At 41.9% G+C, this 16,863-nt stretch overlaps 1 long non-coding RNA gene across 1 annotated transcript in view; it reads left to right on the forward strand.

The window, feature by feature from the left end:
* Positions 1-13,864, forward strand: part of LOC127007022 (uncharacterized) — a 129,249-nt gene extending 115,385 nt beyond the window's left edge. Inside the window, exon 4 of the long non-coding RNA XR_007760021.1 lies at positions 13,790-13,864. This is a non-coding gene — a long non-coding RNA (uncharacterized LOC127007022). The remainder of the gene's footprint in view (positions 1-13,789) is intronic.
* The last annotated feature ends 2,999 nt before the right edge of the window (positions 13,865-16,863 follow it).

The raw sequence follows: 16,863 nt of genomic DNA on the forward strand, positions 1-16,863 counted from the left end.
TGTACATTTCTGCGGTGTTTCATTATATATCGAACTAGTTTTTATCTTCATTAATAGATTATGGATGTTTGTATTACACTTCTTTGTCTTTATCATAGTTTTTGAGGTTTGGTGTGTGTGTGTGTCTTAGATGTTCAGTGGCAAACACAATCATGTCTTCTTTATAATCCACAAGACAGAAAAGAAAATCAATGAGTGAAGTGAGGTAGCGAAAAGGAATCTCACCCCAGCATCACTACCAGGCTGCAGATTTATTGTTTGGTGTGTGTATCTTAAATATGTAACAGTAAACACAATCTCGTCTAATTCATGACCCACAAGAGAGAAAACAAAACCGAGGACAGTGAAGTGAGGTAACGAAAACGGACACTCATTCAATCATCACTACCAGGCTGCAGATTTATTGTTTGGGGTGTGTATCTTAAATATGTAATAGTAAACACAATCTCTAATTCATGAACCACAAGAGCGAAAACAAACCAGAGGACAGTGAAGTGAGGTAACGAAAACGGACACTCATTCAATCATTACTACCAGGCTGCAGTTTTGTTGTTTGGTGTGTGTATCTTAAATATGTAATAGTAAACACAATCTCGTCTAATTCATGACCCACAAGAGAGAAAACAAAACCGAGGACAGTGTAGTGAGGTAACGAAAACGGACACTCATTCAATCATTACTACCAAGCTGCAGTTCTGTTGTTTGGTGTGTGTGTCTTAAATATGTAATAGTAAACACAATCTCGTCTAATTCATGACCCACAAGAGCGAAAACAAAACCGAGGACAGTGCAGTGAGGTAACGAAAACGGACACTCATCCCAGCATTACTACCAGGTTACTGTTTTGTTGTTTAGGGTGTGTGTATCTTAAACATGTAATAGTAAACACAATCTCGTCTAATTCATAACCCACAAGAGAGAAAACAAAATCGATGACAGTATATTGAAGTAACGTGGAAGACACTCATCCCAGCACCACTACCAGGCTGCAGTTTTGTTGTTTAGGGTGTGTGTATCTTAAATATGTAACAGTAAACACAATCTCGTCTAATTCATAACCCACAAGAGAGAAAACAAAATCGATGACAGTATATTGAAGTAACATGGAAGACACTCATCCCAGCACCACTACCAGGCTGCAGTTTTGTTGTTTAGGGTGTGTATCTTAAATATGTAACAGTAAACACAATCTCGTCTAATTCATGACCCACAAGAGAGAAAACAAAACAGAGGACAGTGTAGTGAGGTAACGAAAAGGAATCTGATCCCAGCATCACTACCAGGCTGCAGATTTATTGTTTGGGGTGTGTATCTTAAATATGTAATAGTAAACACAATCTCGTCTAATTCATGAACCACAAGGGCGATAACCTCAGGGTCGTAACGTGGAAGGCTCTCACCCAAGCATCCTTCCCACGCTGCCTCGCTTACTCTGCCACTCGAGAAGCAGCCTCCCTCAGGCTCATGCACGCCCCCACGCAGCTCGGCTCAGCAATTCGTAAGGGATGCACGCCGCTCTGAACCTTCCCTTTATCTAATATACACGAACACGTTTCCAATATCCGTGGACTGTGAATTAGTGTAAACGAAATGAAGAAAAGAAATCCGATATTACCTATTAGACTGATTCCTTCCTTAACCATCCTTCTTATATGGTAAATGAGAGGGTATATTCAACTAATCCATTCTTATACAAAAAAAAAAAGTCCAGCATATATTTTTGTAGCGGAAATAAGAAGAAAAAAACGTAATATGATCCATTCATGTATATCTGATTTTCCAATAACCGCCCTTTCTTAGACAATAAAGCTGATGCAACGTTTAGCAAGGCTTCCCGGCGCAGCAGTTTTGTGTAATGGAACTGTCAGGGGCGCGGGGAAGGGACCTGCCGAGGGAGCGGGGCGGGGACCTGCCTGGGGGCACACACGCGCGGAGAGGTGCCCGTCGTATTTTCTCAGATCATGGGGATTCCGTTCGTCTGCATATTATCGGAGAACGATAAAGCCCTCCAGCACGCGTTTCACAAACCAGCGTGCGAAGAAGTTGCTTTATTCAGGTTGCCCGAAACGAGACACTGGAAGAAATGTTGGGACAATATTCCCGTAATTCAAAACATTTGTCAATATTAGGTGAAGATAGACTTTCAGTTTAACGAAGCACGGCCATCATAAACCTTCAACTTTATGGAGGTTTGTTCCCGGAAGAAGCAGATAACAATATATAAACAAAACGCACTGATATCCCTTAATGTGGTAAACACCGCCATCAGCACTAACACCCAAAAAGAGGATACACGACACTGACAATATTTCAATAAACTTTAGTAATAATATTGCTAAATGTCTATCCTGGGAGATTTAGCTCTGCAGGCAGTGTGGCAGAGCTGTCTTGGGTGAGCATCACGCCAAGAGGCCAGATTCCCCAGACGGATGGTGCAAGAGCTTCCAAGACCACACCAGCTGGACAGTTATGAAGCAGCATCTACACAGTCTGACACACCTGCCTCGGGTAAGCACCGCTGCAACACGACTTCTAATCACCCAGAGAGATGATACCGTGCGCCCTGAGATCACGCCAGCCGGACAGCCGTGTAACAATATCTCCACAGGACCGGAGAGGGAGGGACAGCGCTTCACGAGGGATGTGAAGCGGGACGCGAAGATGATTACCTCTCACACGCGCGGCCCCCAGCGTGATTAAGTGCCTCGCCTCATCCATACCACTAATTCGGCGGCTGCAGGTCGAGTGAATTATTGAGTCTAGTCACGCAAGAAGGAACAGCCGATAGAAAGGAACGGGATCTTGCACGGAACCGCGTGTTGTTACTCGGTTACCTGTCCAATGAATGGGGGACTGTCGAAGAAAATTACTGGAAAAAACACTGAATGATATCGGTATGAACTTCTCCCCCTCCCCCCCCCCTGCCCCCCTACACCCCCACAGCATCCAGCACTAAATCACAAGGGAAGTGGAATGATTTGTGGCAAGGGAATGGATTGGCAACGCTGCTTCTGTTACCAATCCGAGAAACTGATTTGTGGGTTCTGGGTGTTCTGTCTGACTTAATGCTCATATTACTGTTTGATCAGGAGAGAGAGAGAATGGTCCATATTCGGTCCGAGGGTCATTTGGGTTCAAGATTTATCAGAAAAAGTATCCTCGACTTGTCAATTTACCTTTGCTACATTACATTGCATTATATTGGATTTCTATTTCTCCAAGTCATCAAAAGAACGTAGGTTAAGTATTGCGCTGAAGAACTATTTATTTTTCTTCGTCTGTTTTCATTCTGGTCATATGCGATTCCCTTCTTTTTTGTGGATAACCAAGGAAAATTCAGTTCTTTTCTTTCGTATTTCTCTCTCTCTCTCTCTCTCTGTTGGGGTGGGGTGGGGGGGTGGGGGGGGGGAGAACCTTATTGCGCGGCGGCATGAATCTCAATAATTTCTCCGGTATGTGTTTTTTCCAATCACCGGGAATTCAAGATTGGTGTTTTGGTCGTGCTCAGGTAAACACGTCTTGTCTTAATTCGCGCACCGAGGACTCAACAACAACAATTAGTCACCGTCATCAGCAGAGTGTGTGGGGGATGAGTCTCGGGGGGAGGGAGGGTGGAGGGGTGTGCATTGGAAGGGGTGCGGGTCGAGTGCAGTGTTGCCAGATTATCGTATTCACCACAACGTATTTATCATTTTTTAAGCCTCAAACTCTCGTACCTACACAAATAACGAAAGAAAATCATCAAAGTTAGCATTACAACTGTTATTTATTGAGGTTTGTGTTTTTTGCTATAGTTATCGGTCAGAAAGTACGAAAATGCAATGCGCTGAGTACGATACTTTGGCAACGCGGGTCGAGTGTCTGCTCTCCTTCATATCAGCAGCACCGAGGAATGGCAGGCAATTACGCTCATTATGGACGTGTTTATGAGGCGACGCGTTGTCATTCCGGCGCGCTTTATGCCGATGTATTGAGCGATGGTGGCCGATGGTGGGCGTCTGTGCTTTGCTGCTGGTCTGCGGTATGTGTGTGTGTGTGTGTGTGTGTGTGGGCCGATTCACCTGCGTTCACACTCTTATTAACGCTTCCAGGAAACTAATACCACCTTGATAAATAGTGAAGGCGTTGTTTATTTTTTTTATTTAATTTGTTTGTTTGTTTACTTGTTTTGAGTACTTTTGTGTTTGTTTACTTATCAGCGAACTCCACAGGGCACCGGAGGAAGGTAGTCTATTAATGTGTGTGTGTGTGTGTGTGTGTGTGTGTGTGTGTGTGTGTGTGTGTGATAGCGACAGGCGTGGTAATAATGAATGTGGATCGTGTGTGGATGCAACTCTTTGATACACCATCGGCTCCTTATTGCTCTTTTTGACTGCACGGTTCGCTGGAGGCTCAATTTGGGCTGCCGTGCGGGAATGCATTTTTGTAGCGATATCTCATAAAGTCACTGATGCACTTACTAATTTGGAATACGTGTCTAGTATCCAATGCTCTTTTATATCGGGGACTAGAGTATGGCTTGCGAGTTTGCCTGTGTAGCCTCCAGTGGTGATTCATTTTTTTGTTAAGCATGATTCACCAGACAGGTACCATACAAGTGTCTAGCGCCGTGCACACCTATATACTTGTTTTGCTGCGTTGTGTGGGCGTGGTCAGACAATGTTCCCACGGGTCATGGAAGGTGTGAGGCCAAGGTTGCTGCTTGTGACAGTGCACCGGAGGGAGTAGAATTAGGGTATGTAAGGGAGGGGGTGGATATAAAGGAGTGCATTGTAAGGGTATTGAAATAGGGGTATGTAAGGGAGGGGGTAGATATAAAGGAGTGCATTGTAAGGGTGTTGAAATAGGGTATGTAAGGGAGGGGGTGGATATAAAGGAGTGCATTGTAAGTGTGTTGAAATAGGGTATGTAAGGGAGGGGGTGGATATAAAGGAGCGCATTGTAAGGGTATTGAAATAGGGTATGTAAGGGAGGGGGTGGATATAAAGGAGCGCATTGTAAGTGTGTTGAAATAGGGTATGTAAGGGAGGGGGTGGATATAAAGGAGTGCATTGTAAGTGTGTTGAAATAGGGTAGGGAAGGGAGGGGGTTGATATAAAGGAGTGCATTGAAATAGGAGTGCATTTTAAGTGTGTTGAAATAGGGTATGAAAGGGAGGGGGTGGATATAAAGGAGTGCATTGTAAGTGTGTTGAAATAGGGTATGTAAGGGAGGGGGTGGATATAAAGGAGCGCATTGTAAGGGTATTGAAATAGGGTATGCAAGGGAGGGGGTAGATATAAAGGAGTGCATTGTAAGGGTATTGAAATAGGGGTATGTAAGGGAGGGGGTGGATATAAAGGAGCGCATTGTAAGGGTATTGAAATAGGGTATGCAAGGGAGGGGGTAGATATAAAGGAGTGCATTGTAAGGGTATTGAAATAGGGGTATGTAAGGGAGGGGGTGGATATAAAGGAGTGCATTGTAAGGGTATTGAAATAGGGTATGTAAGGGAGGGGGTGGATATAAAGGAGAGCATTGTAAGGGTATTGAAATATGGTATGTAAGGAGGGGTGGATATAAAGGAGTGCATTGTAAGGGTATTGAAATAGGGTATGCAAGGGAGGGGGTAGATATAAAGGAGCGCATTGTAAGGGTATTGAAATAGGGTATGTAAGGGAGGGGGTGGATATAAAGGAGTGCATTGTAAGGGTATTGAAATAGGGTATGCAAGGGAGGGGGTAGATATAAAGGAGTGCATTGTAAGGGTATTGAAATAGGGTATGCAAGGAGGGGTAGATATAAAGGAGTGCATTGTAAGGGTATTGAAATAGGGGTATGTAAGTGAGGGGGTAGATATAAAGGAGTGCATTGTAAGGGTATTGAAATAGGGGTATGTAAGGAGGGGTAGATATAAAGGAGTGCATTGTAAGGGTATTGAAATAGGGGTATGTAAGGGAGGGGGTGGATATAAAGGAGCGCATTGTAAGGGTATTGAAATAGGGGTATGTAAGGGAGGGGGTGGATATAAAGGAGTGCATTGTAAGGGTATTGAAATAGGGTATGCAAGGGAGGGGGTAGATATAAAGGAGTGCATTGTAAGGGTATTGAAATAGGGTATGTAAGGGAGGGGGTGGATATAAAGGAGCGCATTGTAAGGGTATTGAAATAGGGTATGTAAGGGAGGGTGGATATAAAGGAGTGCATTGTAAGGGTATTGAAATAGGGTATGTAAGGGAGGGGGTGGATATAAAGGAGTGCATTGTAAGGTATTGAAATAGGGTATGTAAGGGAGGGTGGATATAAAGGAGTGAATTGTAAGGGTTTTGAAATTGGGTATGTAAGGGAGGGGGTGGATATAAAGGAGCGCATTGTAAGGGTATTGAAATAGGGGTATGTAAGGGAGGGGGTAGATATAAAGGAGTGCATTGTAAGGGTATTGAAATAGGGGTATGTAAGGGAGGGGGTAGATATAAAGGAGTGCATTGTAAGGGTATTGAAATAGGGGTATGTAAGGGAGGGGGTGGATATAAAGGAGTGCATTGTAAGGGTATTGAAATAGGGGTATGTAAGGGAGGGGGTAGATATAAAGGAGTGCATTGTAAGGGTATTGAAATAGGGTATGCAAGGGAGGGGGTAGATATAAAGGAGTGCATTGTAAGGGTATTGAAATAGGGTATGCAAGGGAGGGGGTAGATATAAAGGAGTGCATAAAGGGTATTGAAATAGGGTATGCAAGGGAGGGGTAGATATAAAGGCATTGAAATAGGGGTATGTAAGGGAGGGGGTGGATATAAAGGAGTGCATTGTAAGGGTATTGAAATAGGGTATGCAAGGGAGGGGGTAGATATGAAGGAGTGCATTGTAAGGGTATTGAAATAGGGTATGCAAGGGAGGGGGTAGATATAAAGGAGCGCATTGTAAGGGTATTGAAATAGGGTATGCAAGGGAGGGGGGCGATATAAAGGCGGGCATTGTAAGGGTGTTGAAATAGGCTATGTAAGTGAGCCGGTAGATATAAAGGAGTGCATTGTAAGGGTATTGAAATAGGGTCTGCAAGGGAGGGGGTAGATATAAAGGAGTGCATTGTAAGAGTATTGAAATAGGGTATGTAAGGAGGGTGGATAGAAAGGAGTGCATTGTAAGGGTATTGAAATAGGGTATGCAAGGGAGGGGGTAGATATAAAGGAGTGCATTGTAAGGGTATTGAAATAGGGTATGCAAGGGAGGGGGTAGATATAAAGGAGTGCATTGTAAGGGTATTGAAATAGGGTATGCAAGGGAGGGGGTAGATATAAAGGTGCATTGTAAGGGTATTGAAATAGGGTATGCAAGGGAGGGGGGAGATATAAAGGAGCGCATTGTAAGGGTATTGAAATAGGGTATGTAAGGGAGGGGGTAGATATAAAGGAGTGCATTGTAAGGGTATTGAAATAGGGTATGCAAGGGAGGGGGTAGATATAAAGGAGTGCATTGTAAGGGTATTGAAATAGGGGTATGTAAGGGAGGGGGTAGATATAAAGGAGCGCATTGTAAGGGTATTGAAATAGGGTATGCAAGGGAGGGGGTAGATATAAAGGAGCGCATTGTAAGTGTGTTGAAATAGGGTATGCAAGGGAGGGGGTAGATATAAAGGAGTGCATTGTAAGGGTATTGAAATAGGGTATGCAAGGGAGGGGGTAGATATAAAGGAGCGCATTGTAAGTGTGTTGAAATAGGGTATGAAAGGGATGTTGTAGATATAAAGGAGCGCATTGTAAGTGTATTGAAATAGGGTATGCAAGGGAGGGGTAGATATAAAGGAGCGCATTGTAAGTGTGTTGAAATAGGGTATGCAAGGAGGGTAGATATAAAGGTGCGCATTGTAAGTGTGTTGAAATAGGGTATGCAAGGGAGGGGGTGGATATAAAGGTGCGCATTGTAAGTGTGTTGAAATAGGGTATGGGGAGGGTGGATATAAAGGTGCGCATTGTAAGTGTGTTGAAATAGGGTATGTAAGGGAGGGGGTAGATATAAAGGAGCGCATTGTAAGTGTGTTGAAATAGGGTATGTAAGGAGGGGTGGATATAAAGGAGCGCATTGTAAGTGTGTTGAAATAGGGTATGTAAGGGAGGGGGTGGATATAAAGGAGCGCATTGTAAGTGTGTTGAAATAGGGTATGTAAGGGAGGGGGTAGATATAAAGGAGCGCATTGTAAGTGTGTTGAAATAGGGTATGTAAGGGAGGGGGTGGATATAAAGGAGCGCATTGTGTGTTGAAATAGGGTATGCAAGGGAGGGGGTAGATATAAAGGAGTGCATTGTAAGGGTATTGAAATAGGGTATGCAAGGGAGGGGGTAGATATAAAGGAGCGCATTGTAAGGGTATTGAAATAGGGGTATGTAAGGGAGGGGGTGGATATAAAGGAGTGCATTGTAAGGGTGTTGAAATAGGGGTATGTAAGGGAGATGGTGAATACAAAGGAGTGCATTGTAGGGGGGGTTGAATTAGTGGTATATGGGAGGGGGTAGAAATAAGGGGATGCATAGGACGAGGGAGGAATAGAAGTAAAGATATTCAACATTACAACAGGTCGCTTAATCCTAATATCTGACGCTCAAGTATGATTTTCTTTTCTGTCTATTAATTCTTTCTATCTATCTAATATTTTCTATCTTTCAATGCCACTTATGATCTTATATTTCCCTTCCTTATTTCATCTCGGTGTTGGATGTTGCGACTCCACGTTTTCAATAGCAATCAATTTCCAGTTTCTCCTTTGTATACGCTATCTAGGAAGGGTTGGGTGGATGGATTGCAGTCCCGTGGCGCCTCACCTTCCACCATGATATATCGATAACCCAGACACTGCGACCTTCAAGCGGGCAGACAGACAAGCACGCACATCACAGGATATTGCTGAACGAAAACACGACCTTTCACATTCTCCACACTCTATTTTCACACGTATGACTAAATATTTACCCTGACTACCGGATAGATCTGCTACGCTGTCGTTATATATTCATTCTTTTGGCTTGAGAATTCGTTAGATAATATGGATTTTGTGAATGCTTCTAAATCTGCCATCCTGTGCACATATATTATTATTTAGACACATTGTCGCACGTTTGGCTGTATGAAATGTATCGATACTTATAAATCACTTAATATTAACTTTTTTGGCTTAAGAATTCGTTAGATAATGTGGATTTTATGAATGCTTCTTAATCTGTCATTCTGTGCACATATATATTATTATTTAGACACATTATCGTACGTTTGGCACTATGAAATGTATCGATACTTACAAATCACTTAATATTAACTCTTTTGGTTTAAGAATTTGTTAGATAATATGGATTTTGTGAATGCTTCTAAATCTGTCATCCTGTGCACATATATATTATTATTTAGACACATTATCGTACGTTTGGCACTATGAAATGTATCGATACTTACAAATCACTTAATATTAATTTTTTTGGCTTAAGAATTCGTTAGATAATATGGATTTTGTGAATGCTTCTAAATCTGCCATCCTCTGCACGTATATATTATTATTTAGACACATTATCGTACGTTTGGCACTATGAAATGTATCGATACTTATAAATCACTTAATATTAACTCTTTTGGCTTAAGAATTCGTTAGATAATATGGATTTTGTGAATGCTTCTAAATCTGCCATCCTCTGCACATATATATTATTATTTAGACACATTATCGTACGTTTGGCACTATGAAATGTATCGATACTTATAAATCACTTAATATTAATTCTTTTTGGCTTAAGAATTCGTTAGATAATATGGATTTTGTGAATGCTTCTAAATCTGTCATCCTGTGCACACATGTTATTATTTAGACACATCATCGTACGTTTGGCACTATGAAATGTATCGATACTTATAAATTACTTAATCTTAATTCTTTTTGGATTAAGAATTCCTTAGATAATATGGATTTTGGGAATGCTTACTAAATCTACAATCCTGTGCACATATTATTCTTTAGAGACACTATCGCACGTTTGGCAGTATGAAATGTATCGATACTTACAAATCACTTAATATTAACTCTTTTGGGGTTAAGTATTCGTTAGATAATATGGATTTTGTGAATGCTTACTAAATCTGCCATTCTGTTCACATTAATTATTATTTATACACATTATCGCACGTTTTGCACTATGAAATGTATCGATACTTATAAATTACTTCCTAGCGCATCGACTTGGCCTCATTAACGTAATTGCCTCTCGCCATTACTCCATCGGGGAATGGCCAAAAACTCCCCGACGACCGGAGCGAGCGAGTACTGAAGGGAAAGATGCAAATTTATGGGCGACGCAAAGTATCGATGGAGCTCTGTGTTCTGGCGTCCCTGGTGGGTGCTTTGTGTGTGTGTGTGTGTTGGTGGGGAGGGGAGTGAGTGTGTGTGGGGGAAAGGGTGAGGAGGGGAGTGTGAGTGTATATGGGGGTGCTCCGTGAGTCTCTGTGTGGGGATGGGGGATAAGTGTGTGTGTGTTTGTGTCATGTGTTTGTTTTTGTTCGTATGTGTGCTTGTTCTCATTTGCTCGTTTGTGAGTGTGTGTATGTTTGTGTGGTGTGTGCTTTGCGTGTGTTTGTGTTTGTGCTTGTTAATTGTGTGTTTGTTTGTGGGTGTGTTGGAGTATTTGTTTGTGTATTTTTGTTTGTTCCTTCGTTTATATGTGTGTTTGTGTACTTGTTTGTATGTGTGTGTGTGTGTGTTTGTTTTTATGTTTGTGTTTTTGCTTTTTAATCTTCCTGTGTATGTATTTATTTTCTTTGTGTGTGTGTGTGTGTGTGTGTGTGTGTGTGTGTGTGTGTGTGTGTGTGTGTGATTTTTCTTTCTTTCATTAGTTATTTTTGTGTCCGTGTGTGTGTGTGCGTGCGTGCGTGTGTACCGAGCTTCCTCATCGTGCAGTAAGAAAGAAGAACACGCTCTCTGGTGCATTATTGACGGGCCATTCATGAGCTCCGTGTGTCGGGGCGAACATTAGTATTTCATGATCGGGAGCCTCGGGTGTTCGGTGTTATCATGTACGAGGACCTGGCTGTTTTTTATTCGTGCGAAGAGCCACTGTTTTGTTGCGCTATATTTTGTCGACCTGTGTGGAAAGGTGTTTTATTTGATAGCTATGTTGTTTTGTTCTACTTTGTCTTCATTTGTTTTTTTGTTTTCGTTTTCTTACTGATGTTTTGTTTTGTGTTAGTATTTGTTTGCTGTTTTGTTTTACTCTGTTTGTTTTGATTTACCTTTTGTTCTCGTTTTCTCACTGATATTTTACTTTGTTTTATTTTTTGTTGCTGTTTTGTCTTACTCTGTTTTGATTTACTTTTTGTTCTCGTTTTCTCACTGATGTTTTTTTTGTTTTATTTTTTGCTGTTTTGTCTTGCTCTGTTTGTCTTTATTTTCTTCTGTTTCCGTTTTCCCACTGTTATTAATTCCTCCTTTTGGTGTTTATTTACTGTTATTCTTTACTATTTCTATTTTTACCTTCGCTGTATTCCTTGTTATCGTTAATTATGGCGTTGTTTACATTTATCAATTGGAGTTTGTTTGTTTATGTTCATCTCGTATCTACCGTGTGGCATCTTATTTGTTTGTTCACTCAGGGGCTTCCAGTTCCTCTTTGATATAATTCCCCTTGTTGTCACCCTCTCTTTCGGATGTATAATTTATTCCAAGTTTATTATCAAATGTTGTTGTTTAGTCCGTCTTTATGTATGGAGGTACATTCGTTTTCGTTTCCTCATGGTTATAGTTTCTTTTTTATACATGTTTCCCCTCTCTACTCTTCCTGCTTTGATCTCCTTCTCTTATATTCATCCCTCGTAGCCTTCATTCCCTCTCCCTTTGTCTCCCTATTTGTTACTTTTCTCCACCCTTTAAATTCCCTCCCTGTTGCTGTTTTCCTTTCCTCGTCATTTTATCCCCACCCTCTCTGAGCAAAGCCGATTCCTTAAAAACCGGAACACCAAGAGAAAAAGGCTCCAAACCTCCTCCCACATGCACAAGAGTATGATCCTGCTTAGAGGCGCACCACACAACGTTCTGGAGCATGTAAAAGTGACTTAGAAGAGCCTTACGGTAATTTTTAAAAGCTCTCCTTATTCAGTGCGAGGCCCCTACTACTGTAACATCGTATATATAAAATGGTGAAACATAATGAAGGTCCATGTTTAGACTGTAGTGATTTCAAGTATGCTTTGTCTAGTTTCTCTTTCCCGGCCGAATGTTAAGTGGTGAAGAGTTACTTTTTCATCGTTAGCGCTGAAGTTGTCGTGTTTGCGTGGGTGATGGTGGTGGTGGTGGTGGTGTTGGTGGTGATGGTGGAGATGCCTTTGTTTTAGTGGGCTTTGATGGTGTTTGTCGTGTTGGTGCTGTTGGTAATGATGGTGGTGGTGATAACTGTAATGATGAAAGATAGTTTTGCAGGTAATGACGGTGGTTTAGTCGGTGGGTTTCAAGAGGAAGTGACAGTGGTAGCAGTGATGAGTTGTGACAGTTAGTGGGTGAGCTACTGGTGGTGGTGAAGGCGGGAGTTGTGATTGGTGACAGTCCTGCTATAGAGACAATGGTTGTGGGAATCATTTTTGTCATTGAAGTATCAGGATGTTGATTGGAAGTGTGGTTACCCGATGACAAAACAGTGAATGATAGGATTAAGTGCAGAGTTCGATAAAAAGGAAGGTGGGAGTTGTGATAGGTGACAGTCCTGCTATAGAGACAATGGTTGTGGGAATCAGTTTTGTCATTGAAGTATCAGGGTGTTGATTGGAAGTGTGGTTACCCGATGACAAAACAATGAATGATAGGATTAAGTGCAGAGTTCGAAAAAAAGGAAGGTGGGAGTTGTGATTGGTGACAGTTCTGCTATAGAGACAAGTGTTGTGGAAATCAGTTTTGTCCTTAAAGTATCAGGGTGTTGGTGGGAAATGTGGTTACCCGATGACAAAACAATGAATGATAGGATTAAGTGCAGAGTTCGATAAAAAGGAAGGTGAGAGTTGTGATAGGTGACAGTCCTGCTATAGAGGCAAGTGTTGTGGAAATCAGTTTTGTCTTTAAAGTATCAGGGTGTTGGTGGGAAATGTGGTTACCCGATGACAAAAAAAAATAATGATAGGATTGAGTGCAGAGTTCGAAAAAAAGGAAAGTGGGAGTTGTGATAGGTGACAGTTCTGCTATAGAGAAAATGGTTGTGGGAATCAGTTTTGTCATTGAAGCATCAGGGTGTTGGTGGGAAGTGTGGTGACCCGATGACAAAAAAAAAATAATGATAGGATTGAGTGCAGAGTTCGAAAAAATACAGAACCAGGAAGGTGCGGCCCCTGATATCATTGCCAGGTACTAGTGTGTCATAGCGGAGCGGCAGGGCATCCCTTGGTATACCTGTGACATGAATAAACGAAGGGACAGACTGGCAGGCGTAATGGCGGTCGTGGACTTATTCATAACCAGCCTTGGAAATGTTAATCCACACATTATGGCCTTTTCCGCATTATTCATATCGCCTCTTCATATTTAATCAGCAGCGGGGGGGAGGGGGAGGGGGGGGATCGAGTTGCGTTGTGACACGAGGGAGCGCGGAGTATTTTGAGTTGCAGATTTGTAGTTACGTTGTGTGCCCTAAAGACATCACCATATTCATTTGAGGTTCATTATCATCGTTAGAACTACAAGGGCCTGTCGCTGTTCTATTCATAATTCCTGTCTGTTGTCTCATTTCATCTCATCAACGACAAAATTATGGGCCGCGACTCGCCTTCTGATTCTGTATTGTCCTCTTGCCGTCCTCAGGGAGCCGTGGCCTGACCTCTACGTGTGCCTCGCCCGCCTTAGAAGTGATGCCTCAACGTTCCTTCATCGCTTCGGGTAAGTTTGTCGAGTGTTCTGTTCGTATCTATAGAAGGAGAATGTTGCCTTTTAGTATTGCTCTGATAAATGTAGAATTGTATCAGTAATTCATCCCGGAACAATATTTTAACACATTTTCAGCTATATTTATACACAGACAACCTTTGAAATGCAACCTGCTTTTTAATTTGTGTAAAATCAATTATCATCCCAATCAGATATATAACATGTTTGTCCGAAATGTTAGTCCCTGCATATCATTTGTATAAATAATAGTAAATGATTTGGCTCATGATGATGTTTGAAGTTTGATATATTTTCAATACTATTTGTTGATTATGTTAACTCAGCGTAAGCGATGGGAAAACGAGGCACCGGGTAATGAGTGCGATGGTTTAATGAACGAAGGCGCGTGTTTGCTCCGATAAAAGTTGATGGCATGTTTTGGCGTCCAGTGAGGGTGGTCGATGATGTTGCAAAATAATGAAGAGGGTGTCTGCAGCGGTGTCTGTCTCCATGTCTCCTGTTGCCTTGTGATCGTGTTTTTGTCTATATGCATTCTCTCTCTCTCTCTCTCTCTCTCTCTCTCTCTCTCTCTCTCTCTCTCTCTCTCTCTCTCTCTCTCTCTCTCTCTCTCTTTCTTAGTCAGACCGAGGCTCTACACACACTCATAACGCTCAAACTCATAACACTAACCTCAGCTTGCGCAGGAAACATTTTTATAGCCTCTCCTAGCATAACACACACACACACACACACACACACACACACACACGCACACGCAAACACTTTAAGCACACAAGCCAGACCACTTCTTAATTAAGCTTACACGGTAGATCTCTTCATAAGTTCTCGTAGTGCCACACCACCAGACAGTTTTGACTTCGGACACGGTGACCACATTTTCAAACACGTCGGGGCTCACTCCCACTCCCACACTTGATAAGGCTTTCGTAGAGGTCCTGGGCATTTCCATGGGTAGTTTCGTGAGCTTAGAGATAGTTTAACAAGACTTCTCAGACATTTCGGAACTCACACACTCACACTCGATAAGGCTTTCGTAGAGGTCCTGGGCATTTCCATGGGTAGTTTCGTGAGCCTAGAGATAGTTTAACAAGGCTCCTGCACCATGAATACGAAAAAAAACTCCCATGAGAATCCGATACTTACCTCCTGTGTAGCCATTGGAGATACTGAATGTTAGAACCAAAACCGTGTGAGAGTTCGGACTATTGCCACCAGAAGCGAGTTTCCACCACCACCACCACTACCACCACCACCATCACCTTGCTCTATGTGGCAGGTGTGTGTTGGAGGAGTGAGGGAGTGCTGGTGGAGGGGTTTAAAGGGGGGGGGGGGCTGTGTGTCCTAATCATTAGCCCACACGTGCCACCTCCGCCTACTTGAGTGTTATGTATCGCACGCCGGGAAATCCTTAGTGTCCAGCTGGGAGACGTTCCGCGGGTGTTTTCTTTCGCTTAATCATGTGTTTAACTTTTTTTTATTTTTAGGTCGTGTGTGGGAGGTGTTTTTGCATGACCTCTGTGCGTGGCTTGATCTCATTATCGTTCGTTATGGTGACGCTACACACACACTTGTTTTCATGAGACTCGCTATACCCCGCTTTGATTTGGTGATTTTGTGGTAATTTTCCTTGTGATTTAGGACTCGATCGCGGTGGCCGGTTACATATATTTTAAGACAAGCATAATTAGTGTCCGGTAAGGTGATGTTATATAAAGGTGAGTCTAAATAATTTCAACTCAGGTAAATAAGTATTCTGTAGTGTTATAATATGTTTTTTGCAAGTTGTCTGAATTGACCTCTCTTTTGGCCACTCAGTAATCTTTTTAGGAGCAGCAAGTAGCGGGCTTTTTTTTTTTCATTATTTTAATTTTATTTTTTTGTGCCCTTGAGCTGTCTCCTTTGCTGTACATAAAAAAGGGATATTATTTTGGCTTGTTCCCTTTTTTCTTTAGTGTTTTGTGATATTTTTTTACCAAGTTTTCTGCCTGTCAGTTTGGCTTCCTTGCTTTCTTCCTTCTAATTCATTTCACTTCAGGTTAATAAGTAATCTATCGTGTTTTGAGATAATTTTACTAACTTTTCGGCTTGGGGATGTTAATTTGGCTCGCTCGTATTTTTTCTTTAGTGTTATGTGATCTTTTTTTTTTAGCAAGATTTTTTCGGTCTGTTAGTTTGGATTTCTTGCTTTTAAGTAATCTATTGTGTTTTGAGATAATTTTACTAACTTTTCCGCTTGGGGATGTTAATTTGGCTCGCTCGTATTTTTTTATAGTGTTTTGTGGTCTTTTGCAGCAAGATTTCCTCCTGTCAGTTTCGGTTCCTTGCTTTTAAGTAATTTATTGTGTTTTGAGATAATTTTACTAACTTTTCCGCTTGGGGATGTTAATTTGGCTCGCTCGTATTTTTTTTATAGTGTTTTGTGGTCTTTTGCAGCAAGATTTCCTCCTGTCAGTTTGGGTTCCTTGCTTTTAAGTAATCTATTGTGTTTTGAGATAATTTTACTAACTTTTATGCTTGGGGATGTTAATTTGGCTCGCTCGTATTTTTTTATAGTGTTTTGTGGTCTTTTGCAGCAAGTTTTCCTCCCGTCAGTTTCGGTTCCGTGTTTTCTTCCTTGCTTTACGTGGCAGGTGTATGTTGGAGAAGTCGAGGGTGCTTGCGGAGGGCCTTAAGCTACCTGTCCAGCAACGCCCCAAACACCTGAGACGCCGTGAGAGAGAAAACAAAAGTGAAAGCGACGAGAGAAGGAGAAAGAGGACGCGAGGATACAGAAGATTATAGACCAGATTACAGACCAGAGGGTAGAGTCTGCTGTTATGATGGACGAGGCAAGCTACGATAAAGGCAATAAATAATCATGTAAATTAAGTAATCTGTCTTCTTTTGGGATCTTTGTTGCGAGTTTTCCGTCGGGGGATTTTAATAGTTTGGTTAGTTCCCTTTTTTTCTATAGCGTTTGTGATCCTTTTTAAGCAAGACTAAGTTTAAGA

This window comes from Eriocheir sinensis, chromosome 34 (assembly GCF_024679095.1).
Source record: "Eriocheir sinensis breed Jianghai 21 chromosome 34, ASM2467909v1, whole genome shotgun sequence".
Lineage (NCBI taxonomy): Eukaryota > Metazoa > Arthropoda > Malacostraca > Decapoda > Varunidae > Eriocheir > Eriocheir sinensis.